This window comes from Spodoptera frugiperda, chromosome 19 (genome assembly GCF_023101765.2).
Source record: "Spodoptera frugiperda isolate SF20-4 chromosome 19, AGI-APGP_CSIRO_Sfru_2.0, whole genome shotgun sequence".
In the NCBI taxonomy this organism is placed as follows: Eukaryota; Metazoa; Arthropoda; class Insecta; order Lepidoptera; family Noctuidae; genus Spodoptera; species Spodoptera frugiperda.
In genome coordinates this window covers 4,160,555-4,187,715 of record NC_064230.1, presented here as the reverse complement: position 1 = coordinate 4,187,715, position 27,161 = coordinate 4,160,555, and the positions used below count along the sequence as shown (strand labels likewise).

General features: G+C 35.1%; 2 protein-coding genes across 5 annotated transcripts in view; one reads left to right on the top strand and one right to left on the bottom strand.

Moving 5' to 3' along the window:
* Positions 1 to 3,382, bottom strand: part of LOC126911787 (uncharacterized) — a 154,459-nt gene extending 151,077 nt beyond the window's left edge. Inside the window, exon 1 of the mRNA XM_050700640.1 lies at positions 2,999 to 3,382. The gene's annotated coding sequence lies outside the window, so the exon portion shown is untranslated. The remainder of the gene's footprint in view (positions 1 to 2,998) is intronic.
* LOC126911893 (uncharacterized) overlaps positions 1 to 27,161 on the top strand; it is a 161,830-nt gene that overhangs the window by 64,844 nt on the left and 69,825 nt on the right. Inside the window, exon 2 of one of the 4 annotated variants that reach the window (XM_050701055.1) lies at positions 20,481 to 21,790. The exons of the other annotated variants lie outside the window; for them this stretch is intronic. The gene's annotated coding sequence lies outside the window, so the exon portion shown is untranslated. Of the gene's footprint in view, positions 1 to 20,480; positions 21,791 to 27,161 lie in introns of those variants that run through there. 4 annotated transcript variants of the gene reach the window in all.

The following is a 27,161-nucleotide window of genomic DNA, read 5'->3' as shown; positions in this document are numbered from 1 at the left end:
TAGTGACAGTTGTGTTTGTTCTAATTGTGTGCGTCGATATATGTCGCGTGAATTATATTGTCTTTGTAAATGTTTGGTGCGGATGAAATCTGTGCAGCTATCTTTACTATTCTTTGTCTATTATTGTGCCAAATACACTTTAGCACTAAATTAATATCTTTGTATCCCGATACTAATGCATTCGTCAGTATTTCTCCATTCAGGAGCTTGTTCAGAACAAGCAACTGTTTCTCTATTTATGACGTCATCACCGTGGCGGTCTACATGGTGTGTCCATGTTTCAAATTACAATATTTAATGTTGTTAATGAATTTATTAAAAGATGGATGAAGTAGGAATGTGGCATAATGTGCCTGATGAGGTGTACCCCATCAGTATTTCCAAGTTATGTTGTTTGTCACCTCACTGCAACTACTAAATATGTTTCTACTTAATTCAAGATTGAAATATTGTAAAAGCGTTGTATTGAAGACAATCGTCAAGAAACTCATTAGTTCGTGAAGCTAGCAGACAAGTTTACTTCTTCATTAGTAAAGCAATATATTTGACTTTAATCGGGATTAATCCCGACAAATATTCAATTGAAATATATATTAAATTGTACTGAATGTTTCCTGTGAACATATTAGTTCTATTGTATGAAACATTTGTCATGCTTGTATCGAGGACAACCGGCAATAAAACAATTGATATAGGTACCAATACTTAATGCTGATGATAATTGTAGTCTCACAAACAACTACTCTTTAATATTTCTCACTTATGTTTAAAACATAAGAATTGTGTTGAAGACAAACATTAAGAAACTCTTCAAATAATCTACATTGTAGGGTTACTTGTATTTTCCCTCATTTCATGATTGAAATATTGTAAAAGAGTTGTATCGAAGACAACCGTCAAGAAACTTAATTGTATTATTAGATAAATCATCGCTAGAGACTAAATGTAATTCTATAGCTCCATTATGTGTCCAATCAATTATAATCTGGTACTTGACGATTAAAGTTTGCGCCTAAAGGAGTAAACACTAACAAAGATATCGATATAAAACGAATAGAAGTATAATGTTGTATATAACAATACGCCTGGATGCGTACATCTCAGGAACTCCCTCCTTGTTATCGAGACGGAATGTTGAATATTCCATGTGCCACCAGGCCGCGCCTGTTGTGTGCGATGAGAGCTAAAACTATTTCCTAACAATCGTCCGCGCTTGTTGTAGTTGTGTGTTTGTGCTTTTGTTGTTGTGTGTACAATTATTTGTCACGCGACAAATATCGCGTGACAAATAATTGTGTGTATATTGCGGTTTAATCAATAGTTTTACTAGATATTTATTATGGACTAGCTGACCCGCGCAACTTCGTTTGCGTGTAGCCCGTACCGTGCCGCAATACTAATATCGTGATATCTCCTAAACTATATGTCTAAATAACACACTGTAAACTGCAAAAATAATCTAAATTAAATGCTCGTGATGATGAACTTACTTATTATGATAAGGATATATGTATTATTGGTTATATCACCAGTTAAACATCACCCAACGAATTAAATGTTTTTTTAATACAGAAAAGTAGTTTTTGTGACTTAAATAAAAAAGCTGGATATATGTCATCGCGGACTTTTTTGTAGAACTAATAAAGACCAATGTTTTTGCTATACATTGTTCTTACTTGTATCCAACGGTATAAGCGGCGCACGCACAAATGCAATCTTCAATTAGATTTTTTTCTGACTTCTTGGACATAAATCGCTATAACTCAGCTAATATAGTTTCAATGTATTTCAATTATATATAAAAACCTGTCGGAGAAAATACTCTTTCTATTAGTGAAAACCGCATCAAAATCCGTTGCGTAGTTTTAAAGTTTTATGCATACGAAGGGACTACAGACAAAATGGGCGACTTTGTTTTATACTATGTATAGATATAGGATGACAGTCAAAGTGGTCATTGTACCTGGAGCATACATGCATCATTGTCAACCGCGAGCATTCTGTCAAGAATGTACGACTGAGGAGGAGGATGCTGCTCTACGGTCGTTCTACACAAGATATCCTTTTCAGTATTTCATGTGATATGAAATATGTGTTAAGATAAAATATATGTTACATCGAAGAACAATCGTCAAAAAACTCATTAAATATCACATACGAAGTAAAATTATAAGACAGTGGTTGATGAAGTGTTCATATTTGACTCAACAATTCAATGATACGTCTGCAGAATGAAATCCCAACAGGAATATGTAGTACCTTGTATTTTCTTGCGTTTGGTCATGGTCTGATGTTCCAAGGCCATGATCTTTGGAATATATGTTTAGAACATAATTGTGCTGATACAATTTCCAAAATATTGAGTTTATAACATGATAAGGTGTTTGAACAGCTTTTACAGCAACATTATTCCAAATAGGATTATAGTTATGAAGCATTCCTCGCTTTGTCTTTGTCGTTATTACGTGCGACATAAATATATTGTATTTAATAAAGTTGTATCGAAGACAACCAGTAAGAAACGTTGAGTAGTGTAGCGACAGACTAGTTTGTTCTAGTTGTGTGCATCGATGTTTGTCGCGTGAATTATATTGTCTTATCTAAGTAATTATCCAGCTTTTTAGGATTTTATCCAGTTCGTCACATTGATATTCATATTCGATGAATAAATGTCAATATTAATATATTGTGAACAAACAACTGTTTCCCCAAACGTTGGAACTCCAATGAATTTGTTCAACGAGGCCCATATCACATATGGTGCCCGATGAGGTTGACTCAATCAGTATTTCCAAGTATGTAGTTTGTCACCTCATAGACTGCTACTTACTAATACTTTCTACTTCTTACAAGATTGTAATATTGTAAGTGTTGTATCGAAAGACAACCGTCAAGAAACTAACTTGTCTTGGAATGGAATGATTTCGTTATTCTTCCTTACAGTGACAATGTAAGCTTCCATAATGATTCCTTGTTATTAGATGACCGAGGAGACTACCTTAGTCAATATTAAAAAAAAACTGAAACTTATTGTCGATATTTGTCGTGTGTCTATGTCATGTCTTAAGGGTTTGCCCCTCTCCTGTTTTGCAGAATGAGTATTTCCAAGTAGCTTGTAATCTGATAAATGGCTACTTATAAAATGTTTCCTATACAATAACTTTTTTAAAAGAATTCATTCAAAAGAAGGTAAAAAACTCGTATCTAGACGTAAATTTAATACATTCGTTCGAATATGTTCGATCAACATTGTATCGAAGGCAACCGTCAAGAAAGATTTTTTGAAGGGCAAAACTAGTAAGAGACGATGTCTAGAAACTTATTAGTTTGTCCAAAGACATGTGTGTGTCGTATGTGTGGTGCTAATGTTAGTACAACGTGTTGTAGCAATGTTCTACCAGACGAGGTCAGTGCGCGGCGTGTGCCATGGTTGCTCGAAGATAACCGTCAACAAACTTCTACGTACATTCGTGAAACCTTTACATGTAAGTATAATGCATGCCGTTAGTATTTGACTGTGGATACATTTCATTACTCGAAATACCCTCATTGTGGGCTATATACTATATACTGCTATATACTATATACTGCTATATACTAGTTCATACTTGGGCTTTGTGTTTGTTCTGGTTGTGTGCGCCGATGTTTGTTACGTGAATGTTGTGACTTCAGTCTGATTGAGTCACTTATTTTCTTTGGCATTTTCTGGTCTGATGTTCCAAGGCCATGAGCTTTGGAATATATTTTGGTACATAATTGTACGTATACGCAATTCTCAAAATACCGAAGTTTAGAAGGTGTTTGAAATAACTGTCACCTTTTAGTACCATTATGTTCGATCAACCTTGTATCGAAGACAACCGTCAAGAAACTCATTAGTTCGTGAAGCTAGCAGACAAGTTTACTTCTTTATTAGTGAAGCAATAATCGGGAATTATCCTGAAAAATAATAAAATTATAATTAGAATTAATAGCAGTATTAACTGTAAATTCAATGATTTTTCTAAATAATGTTTCATGTCTTAGAAGGAAACACTACATTCAGGCACCAGAGGTGTTAGTTAAGAATAAATGATATAAAATGAAATGAAATCTATAACAATTACATGATGTGTCAGTATTTCTAAACAGTTGGTAGTTAACTGCCACTTACAAAATAATATGTTACTTTCGTGTTCATACAATACGAATATTGTCTAAAGTTGTGTCGAATACAACCATCAAGAAACACAATTGTCCTTAATGTTTTGATGAAGGTGGTAAAGTTCAATTTTGAAGTATCGGCTAAAGATGTAACAAACGTTGATCTCGTTTAAAATATTTATATCTTCCTCTGTCAATCTTGGGTTAACATACTGTCTCAGTAATTTAAAGTAATTTGACAATTAACTGTCTACCGCTAGTTCTAACTGACGTCGATTTTAATTTTGTCGATGTCTTCGACTAAGATACAAGTATAGTCAGCTTGTAAGAATTTATCACTCGATTGTGATATCAACATCATATTTTAGAATTAAAACAACTATTGTTCCACTTAGAACGTGGAGGTTACAATGTACAATACTGTTTATTGAAAATTCTCTTCAAACGTTTTCTACGTGTTTACGTAGTACGAAAAGTACTACAAAACTGTATCAAACACAACCGTCAAGAAACTTATTGAGTAGTCTATGAAGTTAAATGATCAATAACGACGATCTGCTTAGTATGTGGTATGTGGTAGGCAATTCCTTATTATATAACTCAGTATTTCCAAATAGTTTGTAGTCTCACAAACAACTACTCTTTAATATTTTCCACTTATGTTTAACACATAAGAATTGTGTCGAAGACAAACATTAAGAAACTCCTTAAATAATTTACATTTTAGGGTTAATTGTATTTTCCCTCATTTTATGATTGAAATATTGTAAAAGAGTTGTATCGAAGACAACTATCAAGAAACTTCATTTAGTTATGTATAAACTTAAATTGTAAGCTGTATTATTACTTTGGTTCTCATGGAATAATCGAAAAAATATATTATTTTAAAGATTCTAATTTCTCAAATTGTCTTAAAAGACAATCCCATATTCATTCCCAGTGAGACTTGTTATAGAAAATATTGTTCAAGTTGTATCGAAGGACAACCGTCAAGAAACTTCATTGTATTGTTATGTAAATCATCACTGTGGAAGAAAGTAATATCTACACCTCCGATAAAAAGAGACATTGCTGTCTCTCACATAAATATTTCTGTCCTTGTCATTTTATGCATGATGTCACTGACATGTCATTTGTTTTTTGTTAAACGTACATAATGGAAATTAGTCTTGTCTCTGTGTGACATGCGTCAAATTGTATGGAAAAGTAAGTTTTCTTCATAATAATATTTGTCATGGTTGTTTAATAGTGTTTGTTGCAATGTCAATCTTTTCGCAAAATGTAAAGTACTAATGCACTCTAGTAGTTTTAACACAAACTTACTTTGTACTATGTAAAATATGTCCGAGTGAGGAGAGAACTGTGTAATGTTGATGTATCTTTTAAATAAAATATATTTCATACGGACAAAATGCCCTGTAATGGCGAGTACAGAAATGTATTCTAGAATTAGTATTTACAAGATACAACAACTGAATGTTGTTTTATTTATATTTGTAGTAGTGGTAGTGTCAAGCCTTTGGGTGTGGGATCATACACGCCCATTAACTCGGCCCTGGGGGGAGTAGAGTCACCTTCTCTACTCTTCACTTGGGCAATTCCTGTCTGGCGCGTCCATGTCGCGGGGGTGGGCATCTTACACTTCAGTAGGCCGGAGTGTGTAGATGGCGAAGTTCAGCAGGGACCCAGTCCTGCGGGGTATAACGCGGAACCCGTGCCCAGGGTTACGGGTGAAGACTTCAACAAGTGGAGGCACATCGCGATGGCTACGATATCCAGGAAAATGCATCATATTCAACCACGAGCATTCTGTCAAGAATGTAAGGCTGTTCTACACAAGATATCCTTTTCAGTATATTATCACGTATTAGAATATATGTATCTGAAAATGATAGGCTTGTTGCTTTCAAGCACACTATCGAATATATTTTTATGTTTCGTCAACGTTGTATCGAAGACAACCGCCAAGAAACTTATTATAACCTTTGAAATGTACAAAATGTACTACGCCATGGTTTCTTTCCATTAGAACCTGTGCATTGTTCCATGTCTCAGAGACAATATTACTGACTGCTACTGTGGCAAATGTTCACTATATACGGACTTGTGTGTGCGTCGATATATGTCGTATGAATTATATTGTCTGTATTGTTTCATGATCGATGTTCATATCTTGGGTTCCAAAGCCCGTCCTGATATATTACAACGTTCGACATACAAGATACATCGGTCATCATTTCTAGGAACGTCTTGATGCGATATAGGTACAACGACAATTTCCCCACTTAGAACGATACTAAAGTGGTCGTTATACACAGAATATCTATGTTCCAACTCTCACTATTTCATGTGTGTAATATGAAAAAGGTCTCTGTCAAAGACAACCGTCAAGAAACGTTTTGTATTGCCATTATAATTATATGTACAGCAACATTATTCCAAATAGGATTATAGTTATAAAGCATTTCCCGCTTCTGTGTTGTAAGTGGACAGTAAATTTTGGAAATTCAATGAATTTTCCCGATAAGGTATCCTATATCCGAATAGTTGGTAGTCTAATAAAGGACTACTAACAAATGTTTCCTTCGTATTCATGTAATACGAACATTTTCTAATGTTGTATCGAATACAGCCAGCAAGAAACTCCACTAATCAAAATATACTCAAAATTGCCTCAAAATTCTCAAACATTGTAATCTGTGAATTTAAACGATATGTCTGTGGGTCTGTGTGATCATAATATGTACTGTAAAACATATCTCAACAAGTTTCAAGTGAGATATTCATGTTTCTATAATACACAATAATATGGGATAATTGTCCAATTTGTTTAAATCGGTCAATGTGTTGCAAAATATTGCATGATTTAAATCTGCAATTCGGTACAAGATGAATGTTTTATCGAAGACAACCGTCAAGAAACTACAAATACATTCGTGACATCTTTATATAATAATAATTTCATTGAAGTGCATGAAACCTGGCAATGTATACAAATACGAATATTCAGACTACAAGTATATTTGTAACTTATATATACATATATACTACATATTTCATGGTCAAAGTATTGTATTAGAGTTGTATCGAACACAACCGTCAAGAAACACAGAGAGTAGTGTATAAAGTTAACGTTTGACTTCCCCTTCTATATCTCCGAGTTATTTAAATATTTGTCATAATCTGTGTGTGATATAGTTTCACAATGCACCGTGAGATGTTCATTATGCTTGTCTCTTGCATGAACCTATATCCGAATGATTGGTAGTCCAATAAATAGCTACTAATCAATGTTCCTTCGTATTTACATTTTACAAAATGTTCGAAGTTGTATCGACTACAACCAATAAGAAACTCCATTAAATTATGTATAAACTTAAATGTTCTTCTTACTTTGGTTACTATGGAATAATCGTCATTTGTAGCGCGTGGATATTGGACGAAAGAATATATTATCTTAAAGATTCTAATTTCTCAAATTGTCCTAAAAGGCAATCCCATATTCATTCCCAGTGGGACTTGTTATACAAAAACTCGATTGCTCATATTCAGCACTAATCTTCAATTGTCTAATTATTGCTTTTGAAATGACAAAACCGGATTTTTCAGTCTGTCAGTCAGTGAAGCTAGGTGCTCGTTCCTAAGTGCAGTTTCGAATGGAACACGAACACATGAACATATGTATAATGAAGTTGTATCGAAGACAACCATCAAGGAACTCTCTGTGTCATTTCTAATTATTGTACCTTAAAGCAGGTAGCACATTGAGAGATAACTTATTTTCAATTTTATCATTTTACGATTAAGCTCAGATTTGAAAGAACTGAGTAGTTTAATGTGCTTAGTATCCATTGAATGTCAATATTATTCCACAATACTTCCACAACAATATATTTTGTACATTTATATCTAAAAATAATTAACCACCGATGTTCTAACTCTGTGCGTCGATATTTAAAACATTCATTAATTACTCTGAATCCAATTCTCGTTTTGAAAACTGTTATTCATATTAAATAATTTGACAATTAACTGTCTACCGCTAGTTCTAGCTGACGTCGATTTTAATTTTGTCGATGTCTTCGACTAAGGTACATGTATAGTCAGCTTGTAAGGATTTATCACTCGATTGTGATATCAACATCATATTTTAGAATTTAAACAACTATTGTTCCACTTAGAACGTGGAGGTTACAATGTACAATACTGTTTATTGAAAATTCTCTTCAAACGTTTTCTACGTGTTTACGTAGTACGAAAAGTATTACAAAACTGTATCAAAGACAACCGTCAAGAAACGACTAGTGATGAACTTTGCTTATTGTAATAGATTTAGTTAATTTGTTAATAGTAGTCTGTCTATATTCATGTCATGTATATGAATTTTCTGCCACGGAGGTGGAAAAATATTAAACAAACGTGGATTTGCATGAGAGTCCATGATAGACGCCAGTAGTCAAGAAACGGTCGCCGTATCAGAAACCGGCGTTAAAGGATTGTAGTTGTTGTTATTAACTTCGTGTCCCAAAGCTCATTCAGCTACAATTGTCCACGAAGCAGCTAATGTACTAACATGGTTTACAAAACAATCGTTTCCCCACTGAGGACGACATTACAGTGTTAGTTCTACGTGGAGTATGCATTACAGTTTCATTACTTGTTGCTGTTGTACATACAACCGGCGCGAGATGCAAGATGTATGTATGTCTTGTAGCTGTTGCTTCATGCTTCAAATATTTCCGTACTATTTCTACAAATGCAAGAAATAGTATTGTATAAAGTTCTATCGAAGGACAACCGTCAAGAAACTCATTAGATAGTTTATGTCATCAAAAAGTTTGGTTGGAGTCTTTTATATGCCTATAAAGTTTTCATCTACACTCACCGTCCGGTGAGACGCTGTGCGCGTCGATATTTGGTACAACAATATTACTGACTGCAACTATATCCAATGTTCTATGAGTGTTGCATGTTAGCTTGTGTCGAAGACAACCGTCAAGAAACTTTACATACATCCTATTGTGTATAAAACACACGTGTTCTTTTTCAATTGAGGCGTGTTTCCTTAACTTAGTAAAATGTATACTTGTATTGCATTAACATGTTTGAATTCCAACATTAATGTTTACAAACACTCCTCCATACAGGAGCTAACATAACTATTTCCCCACTTATGACGTCACTAAAGTGGTTCTCAATTCTCAATATTAAATGTATAGACAATACTAGTAATTTACATTGTGTGAAATGTTTGTTAAAGTTGTATTGAAGACAACTGACAAGCAATGTGGTAGTGACAGTTTGCTCTAATTGTGTGCGTCGATATATGTCGTATGATTAATTTATAATTAAGCATCAAAGTCGTAGCGTGGTCGTCCCGTTTCAATTTAACACAATTAAAAGTGTTCTTAATGCAATTTGTGTGAATATATCAACTCGATATAATTCAAGTATTTCCCATCGTAAGATGCCAGTAGAGCAGTAGTTACAGTGTAGAGGTAACAGCAACTCGTCATCTTTTCTAAACTTGTCGCGATATAAAACAACAGTTTCCCCACTCACAACTATTTGTCGTTCTACGTGGTAATGTCGTATTATCTACATTTTAAATGTTGAATATGGAACATATACAAGAGTATACTGAATGTTCTTCAATTGGTGTAGGTATGTTAGTTAGTGTAGTTGTATCGAAGACAACCGTCAAGAAACTCATTGGTCAGTCTCAAAGTTAAATCAATTCTATTCTTTAGCACCGTCGCTTTAATTGCAACGGCTTGCAATGTTAAAACCATCATCACCTCCCCCCCATTTAGAATTATGTATTTGTAATTCTATGCCGTATAAATAAGTACTTACTTTTTTATAAGAATTCCTTCAAAAGAAGGTAAGAAACTCGTATCTAGACGTATATTTAATACGTTTGGAAGATATAGATAGACAATGAAATAATTATGTTCGATCAACCTTGTATCGAAGACAATCGTCAAGAAACTGCTGATTATGCCTAAATATCTGCCAAAGCTGGAATTCTATTGGCGCTTGATCATGTCACGCTTGCATTAGTGATACAGCGGGTACCTACGTGCCGACATATAGAATAATATTTCTTCATAATAATAATTTTATTATTCCACGATATCCACATTTTACGACTACTTGTAGTTCCAATGTTCAGTTTTCATTGTACCTGTGTAGTGTTTATGAATAATATTGTGTCACTTTCACAAAGTGATGTTGAATACTTACTCAGAACTACCGAGTAGTTTGTAGTCTTATAAATAGGTACTTACTAGTATTGGAAATAAATTTAATGATTGTATTGAAGACAACCGTCAAGAAACTGAATGCATAGTTTGTGAAATATATAGTTTAAAATCTACCTCCTTGTATGCATCTTATACATACATAGGTATGTCTGGTTCTATTTCGACGAGTACAGAAACTCGTTACCATAGCAACCGAGTCAATTATTACTATCAACTGGTCATCTTGTGGAAGACAATTTTTCCCATTCAGAATTATGTATTTGTAATTCTATGTGGTATTTTTATATTTGATTATTCAATAACATATAGAAACTTGTACCAATTATTGGAAAGTCAAGTGACTATTATGGTTTTTCTAAGTCACAAAGTGATACTCAACACTGTTCTACCAAACAACGATCAAACACTCTTTGTATAGTCTATACAACAGACTAGCCAAGGAATGAACAGTTCGTGTCATCCACACTTCAAATACCTACATGTTGTAGTGTTTCCTAGTCAGTATTTCCAAGTAGTCGGTGGCTCCAGCTACTTACTACTCTTTCCTATATGTTGCATGATTACAACATGAGTGTTGTATCGAAGACAACCGTCAAGAAATTCACGTGAAAAATATATAATTTGGCTTTATTTAGGATTAAAAATTAATGTGGAAGTGTGGATGTCCACTCGATATAATTTTTGTCAATATTGTAATAAAACGGTCTATTGACATTGATTGTCTTGCATTAATCGTTTTCTACTTTGTATAAACATGTGTACATGATGTGAAACAAACATTCTACCACTTATTTACGATAGCTCGTTGTAAGTGGACAGTAAACTTTATAAATACAATGAATTTTCCCGATAATTTACTCAATCAGTACGTACTTGCTGCTACTATGGCAAATGTTCACTATATACGGACTTGTGTGTGCGTCGATATATGTCGCATGAATTATAATTATAGTCTGTATTGTTTCTTCCGTCAAATCATCATCATCAAATCAAATCACAATCATCTTCCATCCAATAAATTTATGGCAATATTAATATATTATACAAGCGTTGTATCGAAGACAACCATTAAGAAACTCTCTGTGTCATTTCTAATTATTGTACCAACCGTGCAGCTACAGTGGTCGTTATACACAGAATATATATGTTCCAACTCTCAATATTTCATGTGTGTAATATGAAAAAGGTCTCTGTCAAAGACAACCGTCAAGAAACGTTTTGTATTGCCATTATATATTATTATAATGCCTCCACTTCCAGTCGCTAGATGTGATGTAATGATTTCTTCATATTTGCGTAGGACGAATACTTCCAAAGTTGTATCGAAGACAACCGCCAAGCAATGTGCTAGTGACAGTTGTGTTTGTTCTAATTGTGTGCGTCGATATTTGTCGCGTGAAATATATTGTGGTTTAATCAATAATTAAGTTACATTATTGCTTGGCCATATACTAGTATAGTATTTAGAATAATTGTATGTGGGGATATAGGATGACAGTCAAAGTGGTCATTGTACCTGGAGCATTCATATTGAAATGTTGAATATTTAATGGAATGTATAAATATACGTTCCTATGTGTAAACGGTCTTGTAAACGGCTACTGACTAACGTGTCCGTCGCATTAATTAACATTATGTCGAGCAACTTGTGCAGTTCATGTAATGAAACTGTTACGCTCAGTGAGTCTGTAAGTTTGTATCGAAGACAACCGTCAAGAAACTCGTTCATTCTACTAAAGTGTGTCTCAATAATCGCTTTCCTTCTGCCATGAATGTTCTACACTGGTCAGGGTATCGTCTGATGGATACCTCGAACTAATTTTTAATTATAACTGTATTAGAAATCTGTCTATATCTAGAAAAATATTTTGCGCGTGCTTTCGCATGATCAGCTGTTAGCAGCTAAAGTTCCAAAATACTGCAGTCGGTAGTATTTCTCCATAAAAGAGTATAAATACAAACACGATGTATGGATGTGTGAAATGTTTCTTGTCTCAGAAGTCGTGCCCGCATTCGGGCGGACAACATTGTACTGAATGTTAGTGTTCTTCTTGTTGTATGTCAACTTGTATCGAAGACAACCGATAAGAAACTAATTGTAAAGCCGATAAAATGAATGAGTTTTAGGTGTTATTCTCATCTATGAATATTTGTTCATAAACAAGCGTTTTCTAACTTAGGACGCCATTGATCGCCGCTATCGAGTCAGTATGTCCAAGTAGTATGTGGTGACATACACTGCTCGAACATGTATCGAAGTACAACCGTCAAGAAACTGCTGATTACGTCTAAATATCTGTCAATTTGTTACTGTACCGTGAAGGTATAGGTAGACGATCAAATAATTATGTTCGAACAACCTTGTATCGTAGACAACCGGTAAGATTCTCTTTAGTTCGTGAAGCTAGCAGACAAGTTTACTTCTTCATTAGTAAAAAAATATATTTGACTTTAATCGGGATCAATCCCGACTGAATATTAATAATGCTTGCAGTAGTAACTGTAAAACCAAGAACTTTCCAAATAATGTTTCATGTCTTAGAAGGAAGCACTACATTCAGGCACCAGAGGTGTTAGTTAAGAATAAATGATATAAGTTTTTAAACTGACATGGTCACTAACACTATTATTAGAACTTATTGATATATCGGAAACTCGCGAAATTAAATAAACATGGTAAATATCCCGTAATAAGTTCTAATAAAAGAATAAATGATATAAAATGAATTTACTACTATTTCTACACATATTAATTAAATCTGTAACAATTACATAATGTGTCAGTATGTCTAAACAGTTGGTAGTTAACTGCCACTTACAGAATAATATGTTACTTTCGTGTTCATATAATACGAATATTGTCTAAAGTTGTATCGAATACAACCATCAAGAAACACAATTGTCCTTAATGTTGTGATGAAGGTGGTTGAGAAGATTTCATCTTCCTCTTCAGCCTGTTCTCGTCCACTGCTGGACGTGGGCCTCTCCAATGGCACGCCACTGAGCTCGATCTTCAGCTCTACGCATCCAACCTCTACCAGCCATCGGTGCGGATATCGTCACTCCACCTAGCTGGAGGGCGCCCTACACTACGCTTGCCTACACGCGGTCTCCACTCTAGAACACGTTTACCCCAACGGTCATCGGTTCCTCGACAAATGTGACCGGCCCACTGCCACTCCAGCTTGCTACATGTAACTCCGGGTGTGGTGATGTTACTTTATGTCGCTGTGTGAGCGACTTAAACTCCATATTTCTAAAAGGTCATTGACCTTACAATTGACAATATTGAATGTTGTCTAGAAATGTGTAAACTCGATGGATTGTTTATATCCCTTGTCTCCTACACACCCAGCACCTGATGACACTCACCCAGTCGTTGTCTGTATGTGGTCTGTACTCACACAATTATATATATACTTAGACGACGAAAAGTTTGGTAAAGTTGTATCGAAGACAACCGTCAAGAAACTAGTTCTCGTCAACTGTAGTACCTGGATATTATCATTTTTTGTTTTCTTTGTCACTATTTAAAACAGCCTCAATTATACTTGTCTACGTGGGATGCCGTGTGTTACAAAGCTCATTCAGCTACAATTGTCAAAAATGAGATATATTAATGTTACGAAGACAACCGTAAAGAAACTTGTTGTAATAATGTCATCTATTAATTCAATCTTATTTATATTGCGTTCGTGTACGTGTATACGTACATACCACTTATTGCATTAACTTGTGCAGTTTACTTCCCCCACTAATGTCGCCATTGAAGTGGTGTTTCTACGTGGAATATGATATTTCTTCTGTCTTGTGTGTGCATTGTAATGTTTACGTAAACACACGTTATAAAAAGGTTGAATAGAAATGATATGAATGAACATACAAACTAACAATGTATTGCTACTTCAGTATTGTATATTGTAAGTTCAATATATTTGTTAATATTCCCAATCTCACGATCCGATACAAGTTCATTAAATAACTTCCATGTATTGGATTGTTCATGACTGTTGTGTGGCTTGTGTTGAGTACAACCGTCAAGAAAATCGTTGCGCAGTCTAAGAATTGTAAAAAAAAACTTTATCATTTAATTCAGAAAGAATGCGGTTGTTTCTCGATGTTTATCAAAGTTGTGTCGAAGACAACCAGCAAGAAACTATGTGATGTAAGAATAGGAATAGATGAGAGATATGTCCTGTTACTGAAGTTATCAAAAGTTATCAAATGTAATGGTTTATTAAACGTTACCTTAAAGGTGTCAGATGAGATGTACGTAATCAGTATTTCCATGTATAGAGCTTGTGTTGCTATAGACAGCTACTTACATGTTTCCTTCGTATTTACATAATGTGGATATTTTCTAAAGTTGTATAAAAGACAACCGTCAAGAAACTGTTTGCAAATTAAACTTCGCGTCAGAGAGACACGCTACTTCATAAAATGACACTGACGTCAGTATTGTTGTGTTGTGTGCGCAAATAGTATGTTTCTCGAGAATATTTCTCAATACTTAATGTAATATAGAAATGAGAACATGCGTAAAACACATTTCATTAAACTGATAATGAAATATACAAGTTCCACGGATGTTTCAGACTGACATGACCTAGTCAGTACCTGCAATTAGTTTGCAGTCTCAAATGTTTCCAACGTATGTAAATAATACGAAATTTTACAAGTTGTATCGAAGACAACCGTTAAGAAACTCGTTACCATAGCAACCGAGTCAATTATTACTATCAACTGGTCATTTTGTGGAAGACCATTTTTCCCATTCAGAATTATGTATTTGTGATTCTTTTTGGTATTTTAATATTGTAGGGTATTTAATTAGTGTACGTAATTAACTGTAAATCTATGAATATAATCAACATTTCATGTCTCAGAAGGCGGCACTACATTCAGGCGCTCGATGTGACGCTGTGCGCGTCGATATTTGGTACAACAATATTACTGACTGCAACTATATCTAATGTTCTATGAATGTTAGCTTGTGTCGAAGACAACCGTCAAGGAACTTGTTGCAATAATGTCATCTATTAATTCAATCGTATTGATATTGCGTTCGTATACGTGTATTTGTGGTACATACCACTTATTGCATTAACTTGTGCAGTTTACTTCCCCCACTAATGTCGCCATTGAAGTGGTGTTTCTACGTGGAATATGATATTTCTTCTGTATTGTGTGTATGCACAATGTCATATCATAAATATCTTGTTGTGTGTATGTAATGTTTACGTAAACAAACGTTATACAACCGTCAAGAAACTCGTTGAGCAGTCTATGAATTATAATCTGGTACTAGACGATTAGAGCTTGCGCCTAAAGGATTAAACACTAAAACAGATATAGATATAAAACGAATAGAAGTATAATGTTGTATATAACAATACGCCTGGATGCGTACATCTCAGGAACTCCCTCCTTGTTATCGAGACGGAATGTTGAATATTCCATGTGCCACCAGGCCGCGCCTGTTGTAGTGTGCGATGACAGTTAAAACTATTTCCTAACAATCGTCCGCGCTTGTTGTAATTGTGTGCGTCGATATTTGTCGCGTGAATTATATTGTGGTTTAATCAATAGTTTTACTAGATATTTATTATGGATATAGGATGACAGTCAAAGTGGTCATTGTACCTGGAGCATACATGCATCATTGTCAACCACGAGCATTCTGTCAAGAATGTACGACTGAGGAGGAGGATGCTGCTCTACGGTCGTTCTACACAAGATATCCTTTTCAGTATTTCATGTGATATGAAATATGTGTTAAGATAAAATATATGTTACATCGAAGAACAACCGTCAAAAAACTCATTAAATATCACATACGAAGTAAAATTATAAGACAGTGGTTGATGAAGTGTTCATATTTGACTCAACAATTCAATGATACGTCTGCAGAATGAAATCCCAACAGGAATATGTAGTACCTTGTATTTTCTTGCGTATGGTCATGGTCTGATGTTCCAAGGCCATGATCTTTGGAATATATGTTTAGAACATAATTGTGCTGATACAATTTCCAAAATATTGAGTTTATAACATGATAAGGTGTTTGAACAGCTTTTACAGCAACATTATTCCAAATAGGATTATAGTTATGAAGCATTCCTCGCTTTGTCTTTATCGTTATTACGTGCGACATAAATATATTGTATTTAATAAAGTTGTAGCGAAGACAACCAGTAAGAAACGTTGAGTAGTGTAGCGACAGACTAGTTTGTTCTAGTTGTGTGCATCGATGTTTGTCGCGTGAATTATATTGTCTTATCTAAGTAATTATCCAGCTTTTTAGGATTTTATCCAGTTCGTCACATTGATATTCATATTCGATGAATAAATGTCAATATTAATATATTTTGAACTATCAACTGTTTCCCCAAACGTTGGAACTCCAATGAATTTGTTCAACGAGGCCCATATCACATATGGTGCCCGATGAGGTTGACTCAATCAGTATTTTCAAGTATGTAGTTTGTCACCTCATACACTGCTACTTACTAATACTTTCTACTTATTTCAAGTGTTTAATATTGTAAGTGTTGTATCGAAGGGCAACCGTCAAGAAACTAACTTGTCTTGGAATGGAATGATTTCGTTATTCGTCTTAACAGTGTAAAGGTTTCCATAATGATCCCTTGTTATTAGATGACCGAGGAGACAACCTTCGTCAATATAAAAAAACATGAAACTTAATGTCTATATTTGTCCCGTGTATAATGTCATGTCTTAAGGTATTAAATATTTTAAAAGGTTTTAAACTTTCTTGTCTTTTCGAAATGTAATAATTATAACTATCTTTTCTTTTAGTACTGGTCTTGAGGAAAAACTAATATTTTGTCTTACCAGTATTGTATATGAGTTCTGTCGAGGAACAACCGTCAAGAAACTCGTGTCTGGAAATTATTAAGAACTAACTGTTCTACATGTAGAAGTGTTTCTTCATGACTTCTATTTTATATTGTAAACACGTGAATTAATATTGAAATCGTCTGGGGCACATTTCCTCACTCAGTGGCCCGATGTGTCTTAGTATTCCCAAGTAGTTTGTGGAGTCATGTCCAGCTACTTGTAGATTCTATCGAAGAACAACCATCAAGAAACTCCCTTGTGATTATGTCTTGAAGCAACTATATGTGCTGGATTTGGTTGGATTAACTTAACTACTTTGTTTCCAAACATATTCTAACATAACTACAAACTACCGATGTACCAAAGTTGTATCGAGGACAACTAGAAAGAAACTCTTTACATAGTCTATACAACAGACTGTCCAAAGAATGAATAGTTCGGCTAAATCAGACTCCATGAACTATGTCCTCTGTCTGTGTCTTGTGTCTTATAGCCATCGAATGAGTTTCACGCTTGTTCTAATTGTGTGCGTCGATTTTCGTCGTATCAATTACAATATTGTATTTTATGTCTGCTGAATATCCCGCTGGTATACGTAAGTATTATAACAAACTTCGTATTCGTAAGTTAAATAATAAAGAGGTTATATCAGTCCTATAATGTTAAAGCATCTTAAATCTTGTATCGAAGACAACCGTCAAGAAACTCATTAGTTCGTGAAGCTAGCAGACGAGTTTAGATCGTTTTTATTGAGGAGGTCACCAGTATTAACTGTAAAACCATTGTTTTTTTTTAAATATCATGACTGCCTCGGTTGTCGACTGGTCGCAAGTGCGACTACCGGACAAGGGGTCTCGGATTCGATTCTCGGGTCGGGCAAAGTTTTACTGGGCGATTTTAGAAAATTTGTCAGAATTGTGCTATAATAATATGGCAATAGGCTCACCCCCTATTATATGGGACTTATAACACAAATGGTGAAAAGTGGGGGTTCATTGTATAGCGGCATTACATGACGTAATGTGTACCTCTGCCTACCCCGTCGGGGATCAAAGACACACGTAGATAGTGACGTTGCGTATTATTACGTTCTGTCACAAACAAACAACCGTCAAGAAACTCGTTGCATTGCAATTTTTAATACTGAACGTATTATAGTTCAAATTATAAAACAACATTGTGTTCTACATGTAGAAGTGTTTCTCAGTGACTTCTATTTTATATAATAAACATGTGAATTAATGTTGAAAACGTAACAATATTTAATTACTCAGTATTTCCAAGTAGTGTGTAGTCTCACAAACAACTACTCTTTAATATTTCCCACTTATGTTTAAAACATAAGAATTGTGTCGAAGACAACCATTAAGAAACTCTTTAAATAATCTACATTGTAGGGTTATTTGTATTTTCTCTCATTTCATTATTGTAATATTGTAAAAAAGTTGTATCGAAAGACAACTATCAAGAAACTTCATTGTATTGTTATTTAAATCATTGCAAAATGTAAAGTACTAATGTACTCTAGTAGTTTGAACACAATCTTACTAATTTATATTATGTATGTATAATATGTCCAAGTGAGGAGAGAACTGTGTAATGTTGATGTATTTTTTAAATAAAATATATTTCATACAAACAAAATGCCCTGTAATGGCGAGTACATAAATGTATTCTAGAATTAGTATTTACAAGATACAACAACTGAATGTTGTTTTTTTTTTATATTTGTAGTAGTGGTAGTGTTAAGCCTTTGGGTGTGGGATCATACACGCCCATTAACTCGGCCCTGGGGGGAGTAGAGTCACCTTCTCTACTCTTCACTTGGGCAATTCCTGTCTGGCGCGTCCATGTCGCGGGGGTGGGCATCTTACACTTCAGTAGGCCGGAGTGTGTAGATGGCGAAGTTCAGCAGGGACCCAGTCCTGCGGGGTATAACGCGGAACCCGTGCCCAGGGTTACGGGTGAAGACCGCAACAAGTGGAGGCACATCGCGAGAGCTACGATATCCAGGGAAAATACATCATTGTCAACCACGAGCATTCTGTCAAGAATGTACGACTGAGGAGGAGGATGCTGCTCTACGGTCGTTCTACACAAGATATCCTTTTCAGTATTTCATGTGATATGAAATATGTATTAAAACGAAATATATGTTACATTGAAGACAACCGTCAAAAAACTCCATTGACTTGGAAATGACACAAATATACGTTCTATATGATTCACTTCCTTGTCCGCAAGAATGACTGCGGTTGTGAAAATATGATGTGCTACAATCAAGTAATTTCAACAGAGAATTAAAAAGAATATGTTTAACAATGACAATGTAAATGGTATTTACCGACATGTCTCTGAACGTCTTCACAAGATTTATGAAACAATTCCTCCACTTAGACCGCCATTGACGTGGTTTTGTACGTGGAACTTGATGTATCAACAGTATGGATATAGAGGTCCTACGTATGTGCAATATCATTATATTCATTTACTTATATTATCTGAGACTTAATAGTCTTGTCAGTGTTTCCAAGTAGAGTATAGTCTCACAAGTGACTACTTGAGAATATTTCCAAGTGTTTATATAACACGATAATATATAAAAGTAGTATCGAGTACAACCGGCGCGAGATGTAGGATGCCTCCAGTTAGTCAGTATGACTGCGCGTCTTGTAGCTGTAGCTTCATGTACATCTACATAGCTACAAATATTTCTGTACTGTTTCTACAAATCCAAGGAACAGTATTGTAAAAAGTTCTGTCGAAGGACAACCGTCAAGAAACTCATTAGATAGTCAATGTACTAAACAATTCATGTAAACTGCTGATGATTTCCAAGATCTCAGTATGCGCTTTGTTTTTCAAATTTGTCTGTTAAAGTAAATGTTGTCCTAAAGACACAGTACTTTATGTCCAGTTATGCTTCGAGTGTTCCACGTCTCACGAGGCGCCTTACCTAGCCACTATACCTGGTATGTAGCTTGTCGCCTCATACAACTACCATTTCTAAATGTTTATGAAGTGCGTAAGAAAGAAATCCATCAAGAAACTAAATAAAATTGTACTTTGTAATTAATGATATGCAGTCTCCTTCAGACCAAGGTACTTTCGTATTTTCTCGATTTTGAGAACTATTTCTACGTATATTACAAACTATGTAAATAGGTATCTATGTCTCCACTTGGCACGCCATTAAAGTACTACTTCCAGGTGTCCAGTATAACCATGTATTGTGTAATTTGTAAACATTTAATGTAATACAGAACATATTTCTGTGCTATTTGTATTCCATGTCTCACGGTCCACTACAAATAAATATTTCCTACACATTTCATGACTGAAATGTAGTAAAAGAGTTCTGTGAAGGACAACCGTCAAGAAACTTCTTCGTGCTTCTATGAAATGTAAAACCTAGTCAAGATACTCGAGGTGGTCGAGCACCTCCTGATGCTATTTACTCATTCAGTATTTCCAAGTAGCTTGTAGCTCCATGTACAGCTACTTACATATATTTCTCACACATTTCATGTTCAACGTTTTGTCTGAGAGTTGTATCAAAGAACAACCGTCAAGAAACACTTCGATGAGTTTAATGTTAAACATAAATATTTTATTTTCTTGTTCCGTCGATTGGTGATTGTGTTGTTAGTAACGCCATCAATTGTTGATTGCTAATTATTAAACAACTGATGTACAATCAGTATTTCCAAGTATGTAGTTTGTCACCTCATAGACTGCTACTTACTAATATTTTCTACTTCTTACAAGATTGTAATATTGTTAAAGCGTTGTATAGAAGACAACCGTCAAGAAACTTATTGAGTAGTCTATGAAGTTAAATGATGAATTATAACTATAAGTTAAGTCTTTATATAGAAATGTTAATTGACGAAAATGTATTTAATATAGAAATTATGTCATTGAGGATCTATGTGGGACCATAAAGATTATATTTTGAATACATAGTGTGTGCTAGTTCTATATGTGTCAGTGTTTCGATGTATCCCGCATTATCGCGGGATCCCATAGCTTTGTCAATGTGCGGAATCCCGCGCCTTCAAATATATGGCGCTAACAGAGTCGTGTGTATGGAGAGTAGCACGAGCAGGTCTCCTTGTCTCGGCCGTGTCTACAGCGGTGCAGATGGTTATAACAATTGTGTTGAAGACAACCATTAAGAAACTCTTTAAATAATCTACATTGTAGGGTTACTTGTATTTTCCCTCATTTCATGATTAAAATATTGTAAAAGAGCTGTATCGAAGACAACTATCAAGAAACTCCATTTAATTATATATAAACTTAAATTTTCTGCACTATTTTCGGTACTGTCGAATAATCGTCATTTGTAGCAAGAATATATTATCATAGATTCTAATTTCTCAAATTGTCTTAAAAGACAATCCCATATTCATTCCCAGTGAGACTTGTTATACAAAATATTGTTCAAGTTGTATCGAAGGACAACCGTCAAGAAACTTCATTGTATTGTTATGTAAATCATCACTGTGAAAGAAAAGTAATACCTACATCTCCATTAAAAAGAGACAACAATAACATACATGTTTCTGCCCTTGTCATTTCGGGTCTGACGTCATTGATATGTCAATTGTTTGTTATTTGTATTGGACCAAAGAAAGTTCAGTAAATGGATTTAGAAAGAGAATACGATGTTTCTGTCCTTGTCATTTTGTGCATGACGTCACTGACATGTCATTTGTTTTTTGTTAAACGTACATAATGGAAATTAGTCTTGTATCTGTGTGACATGCGTCAAAATGTATGGGAAAGTAAGTTTTTTTCATAAAAATATTTGTCATGATTTTTTAATAAAGTGTTTGTGTCGATCTTTTCGCAAAATGTAAAGTACTGATGCACTCTAGTAGCTTTAAGACTAACTTACTTTGTACCATGTAAAATATGTCCGAGTAAGGAGAGAACTGTGTAATGTTGATGTATCTTTTAAATAAAATATATTATATTTCATACAGACAAAATGCCCTGTAATAACGAGTACATAAATGTATTCTAGAATTGGTATTTACAAGATACAACAACTGAATGTTCATGCTCATGAATATGAGCCTCTAGCATGGCTTGAAACTAGTCGAGTTCCTCGTCAAAACAATACGTGAGTAAGCCGATAACATAATAATTAACTGAATTTTGTTTTATTTATATTTGTAGTAGTGGTAGTGTTAAGCCTTTGGGTGTGGGATCATACACGCCCATTAACTCGGCCCTGGGGGGAGTAGAGTCACCTTCTCTACTCTTCACTTGGGCAATTCCTGTCTGGCGCGTCCATGTCGCGGGGGTGGGCATCTTACACTTCAGTAGGCCGGAGTGTGTAGATGGCGAAGTTCAGCAGGGACCCAGTCCTGCGGGGTATAACGCGGAACCCGTGCCCAGGGTTAGGGGTGAAGACTTCAACAAGTGGAGGCGCATCGCGAGAGCTACGATATCCAGGGAAATGCATCATTGTCAACCACGAGCATTCTGTCAAGAATGTACGACTGAGGAGGAGGATGCTGCTCTACGGTCGTTCTACACAAGATATCCTTTTCAGTATTTAATGTGATATACAAGAAATAACGCCAAGAAACTCATTGAATAATATCATTATATATATTTTTGGAGTCAAAATAGTCTTTACGGTTTCGCTAAATTAAAATAATTATGGTGAACGTTTTACTGTGAGTACTTGTGGCTAATTACTGTTACCGTAATTGTGAAATTGCTGAATGACAAGTCCAATACAATTAATTATTACGTTCTATCGAAGAACAACCATCAAGAAACTCCCTTGTGTATAGCTTGTAGTACTTACGTTTGATGGTACGTTGTGGATTGAGTAAAATAATGTCGTTGTAAGTCACACATACTATAGTGGAATAAACTGCTACTTTCAGTGTTTCCTTCATTTCATGATTGAAATATTGTAACAGCGTTGTATTGAAGACAACAGTTTTCAATGTCTTGTGACGGATGGTGTAAGCTGCGCCATTAAAGTCCTCATTCCGGAATATCCATGTGTAATATCTCAATATAAGCCCTGATGAATACAGGTTGAATAGAACCTCTACACAAAGTTTCAGCTTAAAATACGTTTAAAAAAAAATTAGTACCAAATACTTGGTATCGATGCAGGTGGCGGCTTGTCGTTCTACGTGGAGGACCAAGGGGGAGGCCTTTGTTCAGCAGTGGACGTCTCTCGGCTGATGATGATGATGATGATGACTTGGTATCGCATAGTTCTTGATTTCAAGTCATACAAACGTGTCACAACACTACAGGGATCACTCGCTAATATAAAGAAACATTTCTTCTGTCAATCCGATCGCTTAGTACCTGTCTACCTAATTTTGATTCGCGCGGCGGCACGATCGGAAAAATTCATAACTTGGTACCACGAAAATATGAGTTTAAAAAACCCTTCCCGTATCGTTTGTTATGTTGTCTAGAAGCCGTGCACTTGATATGTATACCCCCTTTTTGTTACACGTTGTATATATCGTAATATGTATCGAACGACAACTATCAAGAAACTTATTGAGTGATTATGAGTGTACTTAAGTTTCCTCTCCTGTTTTGTTACCATTCGACTACACACAAATAATTTATTTCTATATAAAAAAAATGTCGATCATTCCTATCAATATTTAAACTTATAATGAAATATACAAGTTTGATGATGTTTCAGACTGACATGACCTAGTCAGTACCTGCAATTAGTTTGCAGTCTCAAATGTTTCCTACGTATTTAAATAATACGAAACTTTACAAGTTGTATCGAAGACAACCGTCAAGAAACTAGTTCTCGTCAACCGGAGTACCTAAATATCGTTTCCCACTTTCTTTGGTTGAATGAACCACAATAGAACTATACTTGTCTATTTATTATGGTTGTAATTACTGACACGTCGGTATTTACTTAATGTTCAGCAGTTCTTACAATGTAGTGTTCCCGTTTACTGACAGCTCCGATATAGCTGATGGCGATTGCTTCTGCCTCGAGTGTATAGAGTACAGTTTCATTACTTGTTGCTGTTGTACCACTGTGCAACAAGTCAGTTTAGTACACGGGGAGTCTGCTAGTTCTAGCTGTGTGTGTCGATGTTTATACATGCTCAATAAGTGGTTACGTCATATTTACGTCGATATTTTTTTAGATTCGGGAGCCGGTCTGCGAAATTATTACTGGCCAGACTGACAGTATTTCCAATATGGACGATTGGTAATTAGTACTTAAACGTTGAATCGATATATTAAGTCTCAAAAATGTCTTCATACGTATTAACACGGAAGTATATCAGAGTTGTATTGAAGGCAACCATTAAACACTCTTTGTATTCTACCTTTATAGGGTTGAATAATGAGTGGCTGTACTATACCCACCACAACATATGTATGGCGGGATAGTTGTAGTTACTGTGTTGTTGTCTCTGTGATCAAAGTATTGTATTAATCTATCGAAGACAACCGTCAAGATACTCGAGGTGGTCGAGCACCTCCTGATGCTATTTACTCATTCAGTATTTCCAAGTAGCTTGTAGCTCCATGTACAGCTACTTACATATATTTCTCACACATTTCATTTTCAACGTTTTTTCTGAGAGTTGTATCAAAGAACAACCGTCAAGAAATACTTTGATGAGGTTGAGTTTAATGTTAATCGAGACATATATTTGGTTAGCGGTCCCGTCGATTGGTAATTGTGATTTTAGTAACTCCATTAATTGTTACTTGCTAATTATTAAACAACTGATGTACAATCAGTATTTCCAAGTGTGTAGTTTGTCACCTCATACACTGCTACTTACTAATATTTTCTACTTCTTAAAAGATTGTAATATTGTAAAAGCGTTGTATAGAAGACAACCATCAAGAAACTAGTTGCGTAGTCTATGAAGTTGTAAAATTGTAATACATGAATAAATATATCAAAATACCTGCAGTATTTACTGTCTGTTCGGAATAATCGTCATTTGTAGCGCGTGGATATTGGACGAAAGAATATATTATCTTAAAGATTCTAATTTCTCAAATTGTCTTAAAAATCCCAAATTTATTCCCAGTGAGACTTGTTATACTAAATATTGTTCAAGTTGTATCGAAAGACAACTATCAAGAAACTTCATTGTATTGTTATGCAAATCATCATTACTTGTGGAAGAAATGAAAAGAGACAACAATAACATAAATGTTCGTGTCCTTGTCATTTCGGCTCTGTCGTCATTGACATGTCAATTGTTTTTTATTTATATGGCAATGAAGAAAGTTCAGTAAATGGATTTAGAAAGAGAATACGATGTTTCTGTCCTTGTCATTTTGTGCATGACGTCACTGACATGTCATTTGTTTTTTGTTAAACGTACATAATGGAAATTAGTCTTGTCTCTGTGTGACATGCGTCAAAATGTATGGGAAAGTAAGTTTTCTTCATAAAAATATTTGTCATGATTTTTTAATAAAGTGTTTGTGTCTATCTTATCCCAAAATGTAAAGTACTGTACTCAAGTAGTTTTAAAACAAACTTACTTTGTACTATGTAAAATATGTCCGAGTGAGGAGAGAATGATGTATCTTTTAAATAAAATATATTTCATACCGACTATTTATATTTGTAGTAGTGGTAGTGTTAAGCCTTTGGGTGTGGGATCATACACGCCCATTAACTCGGCCCTGGGGGGAGTAGAGTCACCTTCTCTACTCTTCACTTGGGCAATTCCTGTCTGGCGCGTCCATGTCGCGGGGGTGGGCATCTTACACTTCAGTAGGCCGGAGTGTGTAGATGGCGAAGTTCAGCAGGGACCCAGTCCTGCGGGGTATAACGCGGAACCCGTGCCCAGGGTTACGGGTGAAGACTTCCACAAGTGGAGGCACATCGCGAGAGCTACGATATCCAGGGAAAATGCATCATTATCAACCACGAGCATTCTGTCAAGAATGTACGACTGAGGAGGAGGATGCTGCTCTACGGTCGTTCTACACAAGATATCCTTTTCAATACTTTATGTAGTATAAAAAAGCTACCGTCAAGAAACTTATTGAATATTATTATTATATATTTGTTTCTTACATTTCATGCAGTCTTTACGTTTCACTAAATTAATTATGGTGAACCTTCTACTGTGAGTACTAGAGGCTAGTTACTGTTACACAAGATATCCTTTTCAGTATTTCATGTGATATGAAATATGTATTCAGATAAAATATATGTTACATCAAAGAACAACTTAATATAATCTTTGAAATGTACAAAATGGATTACTTTTTGGTTCCTTTCCATTAGAACTTCTGCATTGTTCCATGTCTCAGAGACAATATTACTGACTGCTACTGTGGCAAATGTTCTCTATATACGGACTTGTGTGTGTGTCGGTAAATATCTAAAATGTGGTGATGTCTTGTGTTTCAAAGCCCGTCCTGACGAACGTTTTAACGTTTGACATACGAGATACATCGGTCATAATTTCTAGGAACATCTTGATGCGATATAGGTACAACGACAATTTCCCCACTTAGAACGATACTAAAGTGGTCGTTATACACAGAATATCTATGTTCCAACTCTCAATATTTCATGTGTGTAATATGAAAAAGGTCTCTGTCAAAGACAACCGTCAAGAAACGTTTTGTATTGCCATTATATACGTGCAGCAACATTAATCCAAACAGGAGTATAGTTACGAAGCATTCTCCGTTTTGTCTTTGTCGTAATTACGTGCGACATAAATATATTCTATTTATTAAAGTTGTAGCGAAGACAACCAGTAAGAAACGTTGAGTAGTGTAGCGACAGACTAGTTTGTTCTAGTTGTGTGCGTCGATGTTTGTCGCGTGAATTATATTGTCTTATCTATGTAATAGTTTGCATTTTACGTCCAGTTT